Consider the following 20,143-nt stretch of genomic DNA (forward strand, 5'->3'; position numbering starts at 1 on the left):
TTTTTTGTTGATTTCTAATGCAATTCTGTTGCAATAAGATAATATAGTCTGTAACATTTTAATATTTTGAAAACTATTGAGAGTTGTTTTACGGCCCTGTATATGGTTTATCTTGGTAGACACTCCATATGGACTTGAAAGAGTGTGTGTATTTTGTAGGTATCGGGTTTCATGTTTTGGAAATGTTGGTTAGGTTAAAGTGATTGATGGTGTCATTCAGATCTTCTATATTCTTAACTAATATTTTTGTCTTAAGTCTATGAATTTCTGAGGGAAGTATGTTAAAGTCTTTATGATTGTGGATTCATCTCTTCTTTTAATTGTCAGTTTTTACTTTGTGTATTTTGGAGCTTTGTTATTAGTCACATCTAATTTATAATTGCTATATTTGCCTGATGTATTGACCATTTTGTTATTATGAAGTGTCCCTCCACTTGTCTCCAGTAATATCTCTTGTTAAGAAGTCTATTTTCTCTGTTATTAATACAGCCACTTCACCTTCTTATGCTTACTGTTTGCACAGAATATATTCTTTCTAGCTTTTTACTTTTAGTCTATGTCTTTATATTTAAAGCATGTATATTGTTGACAGCATACAACTGGGTCTTGGATTTTAAATCTGGTTTTAATAATCTCTGCCTTTTGATTGGAACATTAGTCTATTTACATTTAATTTTTTAAAATTTATTTATTTTTGGTAGCGTTGGGTCTATGTTGCTCCTCGCGGGCTTCTCTAGTTGTGGCGAGCGGGGACGACTCTTCATTGCGGTGTGCAGGCTTCTCATTGTGGTGGCTTCTCTTGTTGTGGAGCACGGGCTCTAGGCGCGTGGGCTTCAGTAGTTGTGACATGTGGGCTCAGTAGTTGTGGCTCATGGGCTCTAGAGTGCAGGCTCAGTAGTTGTGGTGTGTGGGCTTAGTTGCTCCGCAGCATGTGGGATCTTCCCAGACCAGGGATCGAACCCATGTCCCCTGCATTGGCAGGCAGATTCTTAGTGACTGCGCCACCAGGGAAGTCCCCCACATTTAATTATTGATATGATTGTACTTAGATCTTCTCTGCTGCAGTTTGTTTTGTGTCTTCTGTTTCTTTTTGTTTTTCTTTGTTCCTCCTTTCCTGTCTTCTTTTGTTTTAATCAGATATTTTTTACTATTCCATTTTAATTTCTCTCTTGGCTTTCTAGCTTTATATTTTTGTACTTTTTAAGGTTGTTGCTCTAGAGATTACATATGCATCTTAAACTTAAACTTATATTAACTTAGAGTGAATATTGAATTACTTAAGGTAAAATATAGAAACTTTGCAATAGTGTATTTTTATGTACCCATCATTTTATTTACATAGTGCTATTGTTATATATTAGATCTGTTTGTTATAAATCTGTCGCTACTGACTTACAAGTTTTAATTTAAGTAGTTATATCTTTTAAAGATGTTAAGAAAAAATATATAGTTTAAAAATATTTACCCACATATTTACCATTAGAATATTTTTGTATAGGTCCTAGTTGTCCTTCAGGCTAAAGTACTTCCTTTAGCATTTCTTGTAGTGGAGTTGCTGGCAGTAAATTCTTTCAGGTTTTGTTTACTGAAAATGCCTTTATTTCGCTTTCATATTTGAAGGGTTGTTTAGCTGGATGTAGAATAATTAGTGTTAGTTTTTTTCCCTCAGAATTTTGAATACGTTGTTCCAGTATCCTCTGGCTTTCATAGTCTTGGGTGAGAAGTCAGCAATTAATCTATTGTTGTTCGTCATACATGACATGGCATTTTTCTCTGAATGCTTTTAAGACTTTCTCTTTAGCTTTTTTTGCAGTTTAACTGTGATTTGTCTAGGAGTGATTTTATTTTTGTTTATCTTTTTAGGAGTTTGCTGAGCTTTCTGAATCTTTAAAGTTTTCTACCAAATTCGGGAAGTTCTTGGCCATTATTTCTTCAAATTTTTGTGCTATTTTCTCTTTTCTTTTTCTGGGATTCCAGTTATATGTATCTTGGGGTGCTTCACATTGTCTTGCAGGTCTCTGAAATTTTGTTCATTTTTCTTCATTTTTCTCTTTTTTGGCTGGATAATTTCTGTTGAACCATATTCAACTTTATCTGCCATCTCCAAACTGTTGTTGAACCTATTTAAAATTTTCAGTTACTGTACTTTTGAGCTGTATAATTTCTGTTATGTATAGTTTCTGTTTCTCTGTTGAGATTCTCTATTTATTCATTGAGCATATATTTCCCTTTAATTTGAAAAATTAATTCTTTGAACATATTTGTAAAGCTATTTTGAGTTCTTTGTCTACCAAATCCAACATCTGGGCCTATTTAAAATCAGTTATATTACAGTGACATCAGCAACATGGCAGAATGAAAAGCTCCCCTTCAGTCTACAACCAGTAAAGCATCCACAGCTCAACAAAGGTGCCTCTGCTCAACCCACTGGGACGCCAGAGATTTCCACATATCTGCACATTTAAAGGTGGGTGGACTGGAACACATAGGGGAGGCAGAACTGAGGGAACAGCAGCCCAGCTCTCTGGCCATGGAAGCTGAGCCCATGGCCCCAGAGAACACATAACAGCAGGGGAGGCAGTGAGCACAACTCTGGCCTCCCAGCTGCAGTGGTGCCTGCAGCCACAGGTAACTGGGCAGCAGCAGCAGTGGGGCCTGAGACCCCATTCCTCCAGCCACTGACATGCTCACAACTCAGGCCCCCTACTCCTCCACACACAGTGATGGAGTCTGTGAACCTTACAACACTGAGCATAGCACAGGTGCCTGTGCAACTCCTGCTCCACCCACCCTCATCCGCCTCCTGTGGCAGCAGAGTCGACAACTCAGGGGATCCTGGATGCCAGGGAAGAGCCCATCATCCCAGTGACATTAGCAGCAGGAAGGCATCATTGACCCCTGGAGACACAAGAAGCAATAATGAGGACACGGGCCACACCTCTGACAGAGGTGGTGGAAGGTAGAATGTGCCAACTCTCAAACATAACTGGAGGCAGCTCAGGTAAGGAAAACCATAAACTTGTGCTATAGCGCCACCTACTGGAAAACAGAAGAAAGACCTCTAATTTCTAACCTGTTGAATCATTAGAATCAAGCAGAAAGATATTTGCTACTTCAAATGCACGGGCAGAGGAACAACTCATCAAGTGCCATGAAGAGCCAAAGTAACACCATGCCACGAAAAGAAAATGACAGTTCTCCAGAAGCCAAATTTAAAGTCGCAGAATATTGCAATTTAACTGACAAAGAATTCAAAATGGGTGTCCTGAAGAAATTCATTGAGCTATGAGAAAACTCAGAAAGACAGTTCAGTGAGCTCAGGAATAAAATTAATGATCAGAAGGAATACTTTACTGAAGATATTGAAACTCTAAGAAAGAACCAAGAAGAAATTCTGGAGCTGAAGAACTCAATAAACAACATAAAGAATGCATTAGAAAGCACTGGAAATACATCAGACCACATGGAAGAGAGAATTAGTGAGCTTGAGGACAGAAATCTAGAAATGATGCAAGTAGAAGAGAGAAGAGAATTAAGATATAAAAAATGAGGAAATTCTATGAGAGCTATCCAGCTCTTTAAGAAGGGTGCATATTAGGGTTATGGGTATCCCAGAAGGAGAAGAGTGGGAAAAGGGAGCAGAGAGATTATTTAAAGAAATCATAGCTGAGAAATTCTCAAACCTGCAGAAGAAACTTGATATACACGCCCATGAAGCTAAGAGAACACCTAATTGCCTCAATGCAAAAAGACCTTCTTTAAGACACATCATATTAAAATTGTCAAAAGTCAATGACAAAGAAAGAATTTTTAAAGGCAGCCAGGGAAAAAAAAGGATGGTAACCTACAAGGGAACCCACAGAGGCTATCAGAAGATTTCTCAGCAGAAAGTCGACGAGGAGGCCAGGAGGGAGTAGAATGACATCCTTAAGATACTGAAAGATAAAAACCATCACCCAAGAATATTTTATCCAACAATATTATCACTCAGATATAAAGGAGGAATAAAGACTTCCCCAGGTAACTAAAAACTGAGGGAGTTCATCAACACTAGATGTGCCTTACAAGAAATGTTGAAAGGAGGTCTTTTACCAGAAACAAGAAGGTAAAAGGACACAAAACTGTGAGTAAGGTGATACGTAGAATCAGAAAATTGTAACTCTTTATCAGAATAGGTATTAAACATTTTATTATAGCATAAAGGTTAAAGGGGGAAAATCAGAAAAAATGATTATAGCTACTTCAATTTGGCAACAAACTCACAACATGAAAAGGGATAATTTGAGACAACAAAAATGCAGAAGGGGAAGGGGAAAAGGTCAGACACCCTATAGGTAAATGAAGATAAGATGCGATCAGCAGAAAAAGGACGATTTTATCTACGAGACGTTTTATACAAACCTCATGGTAACCACAAAACATAAATCTAGAGCAGAGACAATAAACATAAAAAAGGAGGAAACTGAAAAAAAATCATAGAAAACCACCAAACCAAGATGGCAGGCTGAAACACAAGGAAAAACCAACAACAGTGATATAGAGAAACCAGAAAACAAAAGATAAAATGGCAGTAGTAAGTCCTCATTTACCAATAATTACCCTAAATGTAAATGGAGTGAATTCACCAATCAAAAGACACAGAGTGGCTGGATGGATGAAAAAACAAGAAACAACCATATATTACAGGAGACTCACCTCAGCTCTAAAGACAAACATAGGCTAAAAGTGAAGGGATGGAAGATAACACTCCAAGCAAATGCCAGTCAAAAGTGGGTGTAGCCATACTCAGCAGACAAAATGGACTTAAAGCCCAAAAAGGTAACAAGAGACAAAAATGGACAGTATATAATAATAAAAGGGACAATTTATCAAGAAAACTCAGTGATTGATATATATATGTATGTATAATGCATATATATATATATGCATTTAACATAGGAGCACCAAAATATATAAAACAATTATTAACAGACCTAAAGGGAGAAATTGACAGCAACATAATAATAGTAGGGGACTTTAACACGCCACTTACATTAATGGATAGATCGTCCAGGCAAAAAAATCAACAAGGAAACTGAGGTCTTAAATGAAACATTAGACCAGATGTATTGGATAGATTTGTACAGAACATTCCATCCAAATGCAGCGTAATACACAGTCTTCTCAAGTGCACATGGAACTTTCTCAAGGGTAGGCCATATGTTGGGACACAAAACAAGTCTCAGTAAATTTAAGAAGATTGAAATCACATCAAGCATCTTTTCTGATCACAATGGTATGAAACTAGAAACCAACTACAAGAAGAAATCTGGAAAAAATCGCAGATATATGGAGACTGAACAAAGTGCTACTGAACGACTATTGGGTTGATGAAGAAATCAAAGGAGAAATAAAAAATTACCTGAAGATAAATTAAGATGAAAAGATGACATACCAAAATTTATAGGATGCAGCAAAAGTGGTACTAAGAGGGAAGTTTATAGCAAAACAGGCCTACCTCAAGATACAAGAAAAATCTCGAACAATTTAAACTTACACTGAAAGGAACTAGAAAAAGAAGAACAAACAAAGCCCAAAGTCAGTAGGAGGAAAGAAATAATAAAATCAGAAGAGGAGAAATAACAACAGATACCACAGAAATACCAAGGATTACAAGAGGATATTATGAATAGCTAGCTATATGCAACAAAGTGGACAACTTAGAAGAAATGGACACATTCTTAGAATCATACAACTGTCCAAGACTGAATCATGAAGAAACAGAAAATCTGAATAGACTGATCACTAGTACAGAGATTGAAACAGTAGTCAAGAAGCTCCCCCCAAAACAGAGGTTCAGAACCAGACAGCTTCACAGGTGAATTCTACTAAATATTCAAAGCTTTAATGCCTGTCCTTCCCAAACTCTTCCAAAAAATGTAATAGAAGGGAATGCTTCCTAACTTGTTTTGCAAGGACAGCATCATCCTGATACAAAAATCAGACAAAGACAGCACACACACACACACACACACACACACACACACACACAGTGATGAAAATAGTTATATGTCTATGATGAACATAGTTCAATATCTCTGATAAACATAGTTGTAAAACCCTCAACAAAATATTAGCAGACAAAATCCAACAATACATTAAAAGGTTCATACACCATGATGAAGTGGGATTTATTCCAGAGATGCAAGGGTGGTTCAACATATACAAGTCAGTCAGCATGATACAGCACATAAACAAAATGAAGGATAAAAAACATATGATTATCTCAGTAGATCTAGAAAAAGCAGTTGACAAAATTAAATGCCCACTTGTGATAAACATTCTTAATAAAGTGATGTAGAAGGGACATACTTCAACATAATAAAGGCCATGTATAGCAAACCCACAGCTAACATCATACTCAGTCATGAAAAACTGAAAGCTCTCCCTCTAAAATCAGGAACAAGATAAGGGTACTGACTCTTGCCACTCTTATTTAATATAATATCGGAAGTTCTAGCCAGGGCAATTAGGCAAGAAATAAAAGGCATCCAAATTAGAAAGGAAGAAGTAAAACTATTTGCAGATGATATGATTTTATATATAGAAAAGCTTAAAGACTCTACCAAAGAACTCAGCAATAACAATCAAATACAGTGAAGTTGCAAGGTATAAAATCAACATACAAAAATGTGCTATGTTTCTATATGCTAACGATGAGCTAGCAGAAAGAGAAATTAAGAAAATAATACCATTTACAATTGCAACAAAAGGAATCAAATACCTAGGAATAAATTTAACAAGGAGGTGAAAGACCTGAAATGGAAGAAGACAAAAATAAATGGAAAGATATTCTGTGCTCATGGATTGGAAGAATTAAAATTGTTAAAACATCCATATTACCTAAAGCAATCTACAGATTTAATGCAATCGCTATCAAAATACCAAGGATATTTTTCATAGAAATTAAAGAAATTCTAGAATTTATGTGGAACCATAAAAGACTTCAAATATTCAAATAGTCAAAGCAATCCTGAGAAAAAGGGCAAAGCTGGAGGTATCACACTCCCTAATTTCACACTCTTTTACAAAGCTATAGCAATTAAAACAGCATGGTATTTGCAGAAAAACATACATAGATCAATGGAATGGAAATGAGAACCCAGGCATAAACTCACACATATGAACTATTAACTTACAACAAAGGAGCAAAGAACATACAACGGGGAAAGGATAGTCTCTCCAATAAATGGTGTTGACGAATCTGGACAGCCACATGCAAACAAATGAAACTAGACACTATCTCACAACATACGCAAAAATCAAGTCAAAATGGATTAAAGACTTGAATGAAAGATCTGAAACCATAAAACTCCTAGCAGGAAACATAGTCAGTATACTCTTTGACATTGGTCTTAGCAATATCTTTCTAGATCTGTCTCCTCAGGCAAAGGAAACAAAAGCAAAAATAAACTACATCAAACTTAAAAGCTTCCATGCAACAAAGGAGACCATCAACAAAATGAAAAGATAAACTACCAAATGGGAGAAGATATTTGTAAATGTACATCTTATAAAATGTTAATATACAAAATATTTAAAGAACTCATACAACTCAACAACAGAAAAATAAACAACTTGATTAAAAAAAATGAGCAGAGGATCTGAATAGACATTTTCCCAAAGAAGACATACAGATGGCCAACAGGCATATGAAAAGATGTTTGACATCACTAATTATTGGGGAAATGCAAATCAGAACTGCAGTGAGATATCACCTCATGCCTGTTGGAATAGCTGTTTTCAAAAAGGCAAGAAATAACAAGTGTTGGCGAGGATGTGGAGAAAAGGGAGCCTTTATATGGTCCCATACACTGTTGGTAGGAATGTAAACTGGTACAGCCACTATGGAAAACAGTATGGAGATCCCTCAAAAAATTAAGAATAGAACTATTATATGATCCAGCTATCCTACATCTGAGTTTCTAAAGAATATGAAAACACTAATTCAAAAAGATATATGTTCATCACAGCATTATTTACAACAGCCAAGACATGGAAACAACTTAAATACCCATCAGCAGATGAATGGATGGAGAAGATGTGGCATACATACACCATGGAATACTATGCAGCCATAAAAAAGACGAAAACTTGCTGTTTCTGACAACATGGACAGAACTTGAGGGCATTATGCTAAATGAAATAAGTCAGATGGAGAAAGAAAAATACTGCATGATTTCTCATATGTGAAATATAAAAACAAACAAACAAACCCCCAAAATAAATGAACAAACAAAACCTAATAAAACAAGCACCTAGATACAGAGAACAGAGTAGTGGTTACCAGGGGAGGGAGTGGAAGGGGGAAGGTGAAATGGGTAAAGGGGATCAACTGTATGGTGACAAATGAAAACTAAATTTTTGGTGATGAGCGCAGTGTAGGGTATTCAAAAGTATAAATATATTGTTGTACATGTGAAACGTATATAATGTTATAAACCAATGTTACCTCAATAAAAAATAAATCTAAAGAAAAAAGAAAAAGATAAAATCAGTTATATTGACTATATCTGTTTTTTTTTTTTTTTTTTCCTGAGTGTGGGTCACAGTTTCCTGTTTCTTTGCATGTGCTGTTTGAAGACTAGATGTTGCAGATATATTGCAGCAACTCTGACTTTTTATGTGTGTGTTTTTGAGGATTTTTGATCTGGGAGGTATTTAGCTTGCCTGGATTCAAATCACAAACTCTGTCTCCTTTGATATGTAGCTGCTGACACGTGTTAGTACGATGTCTCATGGCTGCTTTTGTAGCCTGGCTCTGTAGAGGTCTTCCCTGTGCCTGCAAAGTTGATGGCCCGACAAAGATTTGGGTATGGACGTTGCTGATCCCTGTGGTTTCCTTGTGTCTGCTGGCTTTGGGCTCTGTACCCTTACCCGTCAAACCCATTTGGTTTCAGCTTTCTGCCAGTTGAGCTGCCCAAGCTGAAGAATGTACTTGATTAAGAAAAGCACCAGAGTCACAGATCTGATCATGTGTAGTTCCATCTTTCAAGGGTGGATATCGCTCTGGTTTCTGACTTCTTTTGGTTGAGTCCTCTGGGTTCTCCTTCACTCATGTGTAGATTATTTATGAGCCAGGGATTTGGGCAGTTGCTCTGAATTAAGGTTTCATTCATTCTGTGGTTTCCATGTTGCCACTGAGCCTTTAAATTTCCAGCTACTTTCCTAGTCCTAAAATTTGATCTTTGAACCCTTTAGCTGGTAAGGCTGCAGCGTTTCCCACCAATATTTTCTGTAGCCTTGGGGGTTGAGTTATACCCTGTGGCCAGTAAGCTGCAAACTCACAGGTTTTAACCTATTTCATTTGCAGTTTTCTGAAATTAAAATTTCTTCTGGTTTCTATGTGCTTTTGAATGCCTTATGGTATCTGTGAGTGATTTTTAAAAATTTGTTTTTAAGATCGTTATTATATCTGAGACTCTGCATGACCACTTAATTTACCATCATCATCTGATGGGGACTCTGTCCAGGGATGAATCATAGAATTTTATTCCTTGCTTTCCCAACCCTTTCTATAAGTTGAGAGAGGGATTTGTTTTGATGAATTAAAAACGGTTGATATTAGCAACAGGCCGGTAAATTAAGCAAAAAATAATTTAGATAGTGAATAGATATTATTTACATTGTTTTATTATTTTACACATACGATTTGTGAAAAAAATCACTGGCGAGTACTTGTGGTTTAATTGACTATAGGAGGAGTTCATAGTTCAAAAGTTCAGAACAGTTAATGGTGTTTCTTCAGTCATGGCCCTGTCCTTGGTGCTTGTCACAGCTTCATGTAATGTTGTGTTGATACCTAGGTTATGGGCGTAGCACGTGGCGTGCTTCCCAACTTTGCAGCAGTACAATTTCTCTTCATTAGCTTAGATCCACATGATTCAGAATATCTGTTAATTTAGTTTCAGCTAGGCTGCAGCTTATAATTTCATTCTGTGAGGAAAAGAAAATATGCAGATTCATTGCATAAACTGGATCACGGGGGGCAGGTTGCACCTTTTTAAGAGTATGCATTGTTTCTAAGCACATTCATTTTTGTATGTGTGTGACTTTAAGTATTATTAAAAAAATTATCGGACAGTAAAATTGATCTTATTTTTGGCTTTTCAGTTCTGTGGATTTTATAATCACAACCATAATTAAAATACAGGATACTTCTCCACCCCCCTCCAAAACTCTTTCTTGTTCCAATCTTTTCCACCCCTTTGCCCCCCACCCATAATCCCTGGCAACCACTGATCTGTTCTCTATCACTGTAGTTTTATCTTTTCTGGAATGTCATGTAGTGGAATCATACCGTATGTAGCCTTGTGAGACTGACTTGTTTCACTTTTTCATGATGCTTTTGCGACTCACCCACATCATTGTGTCTGTCAGTAGTTTGTGCCTCTTTAGTGTGAGGAGAGCATTCAGTTTTGAAACAAGTGGGTGCCTTGGTATAGAATGAATGAGATCTTTTCAGGCAGACCTCTCTTTGGGAACATTTGTTAATGGGCCAGTTTGAGTTTCTTCCTTCGTTTGATAGTTCCATAATTGCCTTTCTTACAAAATATTGACACTTTAATCATTTCATTATTTTATGCTGAAATTCTCCCTAGATAATCAAAATTAGTGGGGTTTTACTTTTGCCCTCAAACCATTAGTCCACAAGACAGCATTCAAGGGAAGAAAACACTGGACTGCTAAGTGGAGAGTCGGCCGATTTAAGGCAGAGCTAGTAAGTATTTTGCTTCTGTATAAAAAAATGTAAAGAACAGCTTTGTGTTTCAGATTCCTGAAAGCCCAACACTAATGCAAATCATGAAAACAGGAATGGCACTTAAAAGTGTTCAATTAAGTGATTTGCCATCTAGACAAGCGTGTGACCTGCGAGATGGCTGTGATGCCTTGAAGTGGCCTCAGCTGCCCTGCGGGTCACCAGGGCCTTCTGCTCTCCGCTCCCCCTGATACTCCATGTCACAGGCCACTCCTACCCTGTTGTCCCCTCAAGCAGGGGGCCTTCATGCCATCTTCTGGACTTTAGTGGAGACATAAGCAGCAAAAGCGGAGTAGTGGGAGTGTGGTGTAGGTTCAGGTACCAGCTCTGCTGTCCGATGAGAAAGGGGTTGCTGTCGCGAGGAAGAGAAGGGCTTGCAAGATGGCGTATTGGAAGGGTGCAGGGGAAGTTCATGGGGCGCAGACCGGCTTCCTATGCTGGGATGGGTACCCAGCTACTGCTGCATTCTCATCTTTGCAAGCCAGCTTCCTTTGCTCACTTATGTTTCCTGCTTCCTCGTAACCTTGACTGTAGTTTGCCGTGATGCCCACCCGGCTCTACCTGTACCGCCTTAAATGGCTGAGACCTATTATGGTCCCAGTTTCACTTCATTCAAAACCTCTTGAAAGAATCAAGTTGGTCCAGCTGGCCTGCGGATTGAGTTCTTGTGGATCATGGGTCCACCTTGGTGGGCAGGCTTTCGTGCTTCCGATATGGCCACCTAGCCTCAGCTCTTTAATTGGGGCTGTGGTAGGGGCAGTTTTAAAGAAAAACCGTGGCTGAGTAGACACCCCATAATCATCCATGGGAGGATCCAGTTGATAAAGTCTCAGCCTGGGCTGGAATACCTCCAGTCAGGACCACCAGGCAGCCCTTCATTGCTGCACAATGGATAATGCCTAGTGGATAGAATGTTCCAGCAGCACACTCTGTGCTGCTTCTGTGTCCTGGGCCACAGGAGTTCTTGGGCTCTGCCCCAGACCCCCGGCACTGGAATGGGGCCCAACAACCTCTGTTTTAACAAGCCCTCCAGGTGATTCTCATGTTTCATTCTAGAGTTTGAGATCCACTCACCTAAGGCATGCATTTTCAGTGGTAGTTTCTTTTGCTTTAAAAATTTTTTTCTATGTTCTGTGTCATATGAACTGGATAATGTGCAGAGTCCAGTGTTATATTAAACTGAAGCAGTTCTTTCTCCTGTAATTGACAAATGAGATGAATTACTGATACAAATTTTCTTACGTTAAACCACCTGGATAAATCCAACTTGGCCAAGGTTATTTCCTTTAAGCAGATAAGTTTTTCTTCAATATTTTAAAAACGAATCTAATTTTACGTCACCTTATAAATAAATTCCTGTTATAATAGTCAAACATATAGAAAGAAATGATACTTTTCAAAGAGGAAACAATATAACTAAAGCTTATCTCCAAGTATATCTAGTTTTGGGGTGGTTCATATTAATGCATTATTTTCAGTTGTTTTTGAGAAAAGACGATTATTATACAAATAGGATTCTGAACACTTAGTCTTGCTTGTTAAAAGCGATGTTTTTCTGGAGCAGGTGTTGGCAGCTATGGCCCGTAGACCAAATTCTGCCTGTTGTCTGTTTTTGTAAATAAAATTTTATTGAAACACAGCTTCGCGCATTCGTATTGTGCATGGCTGATTTTGCTCTACAACTGCAGGGGTGAGTGGTTGTCCCCAAAGCCTAAAGTATTTTCTACCTGACCCTTACAGAAAAAGTTTGCCAGCCCCTGTTCTAGAGAATACGGTTTAAATGTCTCATATTAAAAAAAAATGATTTTATCCAAATTGATGTTAGTAATGCTCCTCGGTGGGGAGAATTCGGGAACATCCAGACCATTTACTGGTATCGTCAATAGATGCTCAGCTGCCCCAGGTGCCCAGGGAGTGTGGCTCTAACCTTGTGAAGCGGGCTCATGACAGGCATGCAGTATGATTGTCACGAAAAGATAGTGTCAACGGTTAGCGAAAGTTAACACTTTTAGCTACTACTGTTTTGAGTTTCCCAGGTTTAAGAGTATCCCAAATAGCTTTATAGTTTGCACTTAATCTCTTGGACTAGCAACTGTGACTACTTGGCCTGCATTTGGATTTTTAGAGCAATTATTCTTAAAATGCTCCACAGAGCCAAGTGTCTGCAGCAGCTACTGTCAGCATATTGCCTTTGGGGATTAGCAGTACAAACCGGACGGGTGCTCACAGCCGCACAAATGCAGCTTTGCAAAAGGAAGTGTGAAGAGAGCTTTGGCCGGGCACTTGGCTCTTTTGCGTTCTGTGCACCCACACCTTAACTTTCCTGGTGCCCAGGTCTTGGGTGTCAAGACATCTGGGCAGTGGAAATACACTATGGCGTTTGTCTTGCCGCTTGTCTTTTATGTCGTCTTCCTTCCTGACAAATCTTTTTGAAGCAGATACAGTTTTTTCCACTACTTCCTGGCTGTCTGCTGCTATCACTTCCCTATGGTGCACCGTCTGTCTTAGGTATCCTAAGAATATATTCCTCTCTTCCTAGAGTAACTGTCTTCCTCTTTGTCTTTGATCTGTTGGGGTACGTATTGTTGGGGGATAGCCTGCTGGTGCCCCCTCCTTTACTCTTTGGTGGGCTTCGTCTTATCCTCACAGAGGTTCCTTCTTCAGGTCCTCCCAGGCTGTTGATGGAAAAGCCCTCTGTGTGGTGTTAGTTCATGCCTGGGGGTGGTAGTTTCACCCTGGATACCTTATTGATCATCTGTATCTCCCCCAGAACAACCTGGGGCATGAGCAGAGAAACCAGTTACCAGTGGAGTAACTTTGTTGAGTTCGGTTTGCTACTATTGGTTTAAGTTTTTTGTCTTATGTTCAGGAACTACTGTTATTTGCTTAATTATCTGATCTTCATCTGCTTTTTATCTTTTTCTCTGAAAAGGTTACACTGTGCTCATAGGCTGAGTCAGGGACTAATGTCTCTTTTTCTGTGCTCTGGAAGGCTTTCCTGGGAAAGTTGGCAGAACTTATCTCTAAAGTCACCTGACCTGGTGTGTTCAGTGTGGGAGGGATTTAAACTACTGCGTTCAGATTTCCATGGTCATAGGATAGTTTAGTTTTCCTGTTTTTCTGTGAGTCAGTTTTGGTGGGTTGTATTATCTTAGGAATTTGTCCTTTTCATCTGTTCAAATCTATTGGCCTATAGTTATTTACAGTATTCTCTTACCTTTTAAATTTCTTCCACATCTATAGTGATATGTCTATTTTAATTCCTAATGCGCTTTATGAATTGTCTTCTTTCTGGCTTTAGCAACTCTTGAATTTTTTAAAAAATACTTTATGTTGTATCTTTGTTTTTGTTTTAATTCATTTCTATCCTTTTTGTCTCCTTCCCTTTAATTTCTTTGCTGTGGTATCAACACTCCCCATGAGCTGATGAGAGCCAGTTGGGCAGCTGTTACTGACAAAAAGGAGCCAAGTCCTATGTTTTTAACCTTTCTTGCCCCTGTCAGCTGCCATGTCTATAAAATGGGTAGAGTGGATGAGATCATGGCTAGGGTTCCTACTAACTGTTCTGTGCTATTGTATGTGGGAAGGTTTCCTAGGATTTTATGTTCTGATTATGAATGGAGAGTCCATTTGTGTGCAACCAGCTTACTGTCTCAGCCCCGTTCACAATCAGGCTGTACTATTCTTATTGCAGTTCATTAATATTCTTATTAAGAGGCCAATTTGTTGGCTTTGTGAATTGAGATGGGTTTTATTTGACCAACTTGAAGGTATGATGAGCCTTTAGGAAGGGCTGGTGCAGTGTTCCTCTACCCTACCCCAGATTTTTATTTTGAAATAATTTTAGTTTTACAGAAGAGTTGCAAAGATAGGACAGAGAGCTCCTGTTATACCCTTCGCTCACCTTGCCCTAATGTTAGCATCTTACATAACCATGGCACAATGGTCAAAACTGAGAAACTAACATTGGCTGATCTTCCAGCCATGTCCTTCTCTTGTAGGATCTGATCAGGAGTCTTTGTTGTCTTTAATCTTCCGGTCTTCTTAGCCTCCCCTACCAATTTGGGGCCATTTCTTGGTTTTCCTTGTCTTTCATGACCTGGACACTTTTAAGGAGTACTGGTCAGGAGGTTTATGGAATGTCCATTAATTTAGGTTTGTATGATATTGTCTCATGATTTGACCAGGGTTATGGGTTTGGGGCACAGTGAAGCATGCTTCTCCTCACGTGGTCACATCAGGTGTGGGGTACAAGATGCCAGCGTTACTACTGGTGATATTCACCCTGATCACTCAAGGGGGTGTCTACCCCCTTTCTATACTGTAAAGTTATTATTTTTCCCTTTCCTTACTTAATTGTATCTTTCTAATACAATTTAATACAATTCATTGTATCTTTTCAAATCAGTTTTTTTGAAGTATAATTTTACATCCCATAAAAGTTGCCAATTTTAAGTGTACCATTCAGTGACTTTTTTAAAGCAAATTTAGAGAGTTGTATAACCAGCACCACAATCCAGATTTTAGATATTTCCATCACCCCCAAAAGTTGCCTTTTTGGTGTCAGTCTCTTTCCATCTCAGCTCTAGGAAACGACTGCTCTGCTCTCTGTCTCCATCAATTTGCCTTTCCTGGATGTTTCATATAAATGGAAAGATACAGTATGTGGTCTTCTGTGTCTGGCTTCTTTCACTCAGCTTGGTGTTTTTGAGGTTCATCCAAATTACAGCATATATTAGTATTTTATTCCTTTTTATTGCTGAGTAATGTTCCATGGTATGACTGTACCACATTTTGTTTATGCATTTACCAGTATGGTTTCCAGTTTTTGGCTATTATGAATAATGCTGGTATAAATACTTGCATACATGTCTTTGTATGGACATGTTTTTGTTTCTCTTAAGTGGGTTCCTAGGAGCAGAACTGGTGGGTCTTTGGTTAGCATATGTTTTAACTTTTTAAGAAACTGCCAAATTATTTGACAAAGTTTCTGTACCATTATGTATTCCCAGCAGCAGTATATGAGGGTTCCAATTTCTCCACATCTTGTCAACACTTGCTTGTCTTTTTGATTATAGCCATTTAGTAGGTCAAAAGTGGCATTTCATTGTGGTTTTAATTTGCGTTTTTAAATGACTAATGATGTTGAGTATCTTTTCACTGATTATTAACCATTTGTATGTCTTCTTTGAAGAAATGTCTGTTCAGATCATCTGTCCATTTGTAATTGGTTGTTGATTTTCTTGTTGTTGAATTATAAGAGTTCTTCATATAGTCTGGATATGTCTTTTATCAGGAATGTGATTTGCAACGTTTTCTTACAGTCTGTGGCTTGTCTTTTTATTTTCTTTGTGGTGTCTTTTGAAGTACCAAGTTAATTTTGATGAAGTCAGATTTACCAGTTGGTTGTGTCCATTGATGTCAAAGCTAAGAACTCTTTGCCTAACCCAAGGTTGTGAAGATTTCCTTCTGTGTTTTCTTCTAAAAGCTTTACAGTTTTAACTCATATTTATGTCTAGATACATCTTGAATTAATTTTTTATATGATGTGAAGTAAGGGTCCAGCTTCATTTTTAAAAATACCTTATACATTAAAAAATTAGCAGATTTGGGCTTCCCTGGTGGCGCAGTGGTTGAGAATCTGCCTGCCAATGCAGGGGACACGGGTTCGAGCCCTGGTCTGGGAAGATCCCACATGCCGCGGAGCAGCTGGGCCCGTGAGCCACAATTACTGAGCCTGCGCGTCTGGAGCCTGTGCTCCGCAGCAAGAGAGGCCGCGACAGTGAGAGGCCCGCGCACAACGATGAAGAGTGGTGCCCGCTTGCCGCAACTGGAGAAAGCCCTCGCACAGAAATGAAGACCCAACACAGCCATAAATAAATAAATAATAAATAAATAAATAAAAATTAAAATAATATTAGCAGATTTTACTTTTTAAAACAGCTTTAGGTTTATAGAAAAATTGAGCAGAAAGTGCAGAGAGTTCTCATCCCCCTCCACACACACAGAGTTTCCTCTATTATTAACATATTGCATTAGTGTGGTACATTTATTATAATTCATAAACCAATATTGATGCATGTATTAGTCGGCTAGGGCTGCCATAACAGAGCACCACACGTTGGGTGGCTTAAACAACAGAAATTAATTTTCACACGGTTCTGGAGGCTGGAAGTCCAAGGTCAAGGTGTAGGCAAGTTTGGTTTCTTCCAAGGCCTATGTCTTGGCTTATGATGACCATCTTCTCGGTGTGTCCTCTCACAGTTTTCCTGTGTGTGTGTGCATTCTTGGTGTCCCTCTGTGTGTCCAAATTTCCTCTTCTTATAAGGACACCAACTGGATTGGATTAGAGCCCATCTAGAGACCTCGTTTTGAGTTCATCACCTCTTAAAGGCCCTGTCTCCAAATCAGACACATTCTGAGGTACTGGGGGTTTGGGGAGACACAATTCAATCCATAAGAATACATTATTATTAACTAAAGTCCATAGTTTACATTAGGGTTCATTCTTTGTGTTGTACGTTCTGTGGGTTTCGACAAATGTGTAAAGACATGTTCTATCATTGTACCATCATACAGAGTAGCTTCACTGCCCTAAAAACCCTGTGTTCCACCTATTCATCCCTTGCTCTCCCCTACCCCTTGGCAACCACTAATATTTTTACTACCTTCGTAGTTTTGCCTTTTCCAGAAGATATAATTGTAATTGTATGCTATGTAGCCTTTGTGGATTGGCTTCTTTTACTTAGTAATATGCTGTAAGGTTTCTCTATATCTTTTTATGGCATGATAGCTCATTTCCTTTTAGCACTGACTAGTATTCCATTATCTGGATGTACCATAATTTATTTATCCACTCCCCCATTGAAGCATATATTGGTTGCTTCCAAGTTTTGGTAATTATGAATATAGGCATTATAAACATTTGTGTGCAGGTTTTTGAGTAGACATAAGTTCTCAACTCCTTCAGGTAAATATAAATGAGCACAATTGCTGGATCCTATGGTAAGAGTAGGTTTAGTTTTGTAAGAAAGCACCAAGCTGGGACTTCCCTGGTGGCGCAGTGGTTAAGAATCCGCCTGCCAATTTTGGGGACACGAGTTCGATCCCTGGTCCGGGAGGATCCCACATGCTGCGGAGCAGCTAAGCCCATGCGCCACAACTCCTGAGCCTGCTGTCTAGAGCCCGTGAGCCAGAACTTCTTAGCCTGTGTGCCACAACTACTGAAGCCCGTGCACCTAGAGCCCGTGCTCCATAACAAGAGAAGCCACCGCAGTGAGGAGCCCCATGCACCACAACAAAGAGTAGCCCCCGCTCGCCACAACTAGAGAAAGCCTGCATGCAGCAACGAAGGCTCAATGCAAACAAAAATTAAAAAAAAAAAAAAAGAAAAGAAAAGAAACCACCAAGCTGTCATCCAGTGTGGCTGTACCATTTTGCATTCCCACCAACAATGAAGGAGAGTTCCTTTTGCTCCACATCTTCAACAGCATTTTGGTGTTTTCAGTGTTATGGATTTTGGCCATTCTAATAGGTGTATGGTAGTATCTCACTGTTTTAAAATTTTTATTTCCCTGATGATATATGATGTGGCACAGCTTCTCATATGTTACTTGCCATGTGTACAGCTTCTTTGGTGAGGTGTCTATTAAGGTCTTTGGCCCACTTTTTTTTTTTTTTTAAGTTTAATTTTTATTTATTTATTTATTTATTTATGGCTGTGTTGGGTCTTCGTTTCTGTGCGAGGGCTTTCTCTAGTTGTGGCAAGTGGAGGCCACTCTTCATCGCGGTGCGTGGGCCTCTCATTATTGCGGCTCCTCTTGTTGTGGAGCACAGGCTCCAGACGCGCAGGCTCAGTAATTGTGGCTCACGGGCCTAGTTGCTCTGTGGCATGTGGGATCCTCCCAGACCAGGGCTTGAACCTGTGTCCCCCACATTGGCAGGCAGACCCTCAACCACTGCGCCACCAGGGAAGCCCTGGCCCAGTTTTTAATCAAGTTGTTTGTTTTTTTATTGTTGAGTTTTATGAGCTCTTTGTATATTTTGGATAATAGTTCTTTATCAGATATGTCTTTTGAAGATATTTTTTCCCCCAGTTTGTGGCTTCTCATTCTCCTGACAGTGTTCTTCACAGAGCAGAAAAATTTGATTTTAATGAAATTCAACTCTCAATTTTTTCTTTCATGGATCATGCCTTTGATGCTGTATGTACAAGTTTATTGCCAAACCCAAAGTCATCTAGATTTTCTCCTATGTTATCATCTAGTTCTGTAGTTTTGCATTGTACGTTTGTGTCTGTGATCCATTTTGAGCTACATTTTGTGAAGGGTTTAAGGTCTGTGTCTAGATTCGTGGTTTTGCATGTGAACGTCCAACTGTCCCAGCATTACTTGTTGAAAAGACTGTCCTTCCTCTATTCATTTTGCTTTGCTCCTTTGTCAGAGATCAGTTGACTGTGTTTGTGTGGGTCTCATTCTGGGCTTTGTTCTGTTGCAGCTTCATTCATTAATTTGTTCATTTTTAATTAATTAATTAATTTTTGGCTTATGGATGTCCAGTCATTCCACCACAGTTTGTTGAAAAGTCTGTCTTTTCCCCCACTGAGTTACCATGGCATTTTGTAGAAATTCGGAGTGTAACAGTTTACTTCTGGACTCTCACTTCTCCTCCATTGATCTATATGCCCACTGTTGCACCATTATCACACTGTCTGATTACCTTGATTTTATAAGAAGCTTTGAAATTGGTGAATATAAAACCTCCAACTTTGTTCTTCTTCCTTTTTTTTTTTTTCTGTTTTGTTTATCCTAGAGACTTTGCATTTCACGTGAATTTTACTCTCAGCTTGTCAATTTCCACAAAAGAGCCTGCTGGGATTTTGATAGGACTGGTGTTAAACTTACAGGTCAGTTTGGGAAGAATTGGCAACTTAACAGTATTGAGGCATCCAATCCAGCAGTCCCCAACCTTTTTGGCACCAGGGACTGGTTTCGTGGAAGACAGTTTTTCCATGGACCGGGGGGGTGGGGTATGGCTTTGGGATGATTCAAGCGCATTACATTTATTGTGCACTTTATTTCTATTATTATTACATTTTAATATATAATGAAATAATTATTCAACTCACCATAATGCAGAATCAGTGGGAGCCCTGAGCTTGTTTTCCTGCAACTAGATGGTCCCATCTGGGGGTGATGGGAGACAGTGACACCTGAAGTGTGTTGCTTATGTCCAGTCTATTCTGTAAGATGCAGCTTAATGGTCACTTGCCACTCGCTGATAGGGTTTTGATATGATTCTGCAAGCAGTTGATTTATTGTGGTCTCTGTGCAGTCAAACCTCTCT

The 20,143-nt window shown here is 38.9% G+C and overlaps 1 protein-coding gene across 1 annotated transcript in view; it reads left to right on the forward strand.

Moving 5' to 3' along the window:
- LOC137772902 (protein FAM169BP-like) overlaps positions 1-20,143 on the forward strand; it is an 82,880-nt gene that overhangs the window by 50,408 nt on the left and 12,329 nt on the right.

Source organism: Eschrichtius robustus, chromosome 1 (assembly GCF_028021215.1).
Source record: "Eschrichtius robustus isolate mEscRob2 chromosome 1, mEscRob2.pri, whole genome shotgun sequence".
In the NCBI taxonomy this organism is placed as follows: domain Eukaryota; kingdom Metazoa; phylum Chordata; class Mammalia; order Artiodactyla; family Eschrichtiidae; genus Eschrichtius; species Eschrichtius robustus.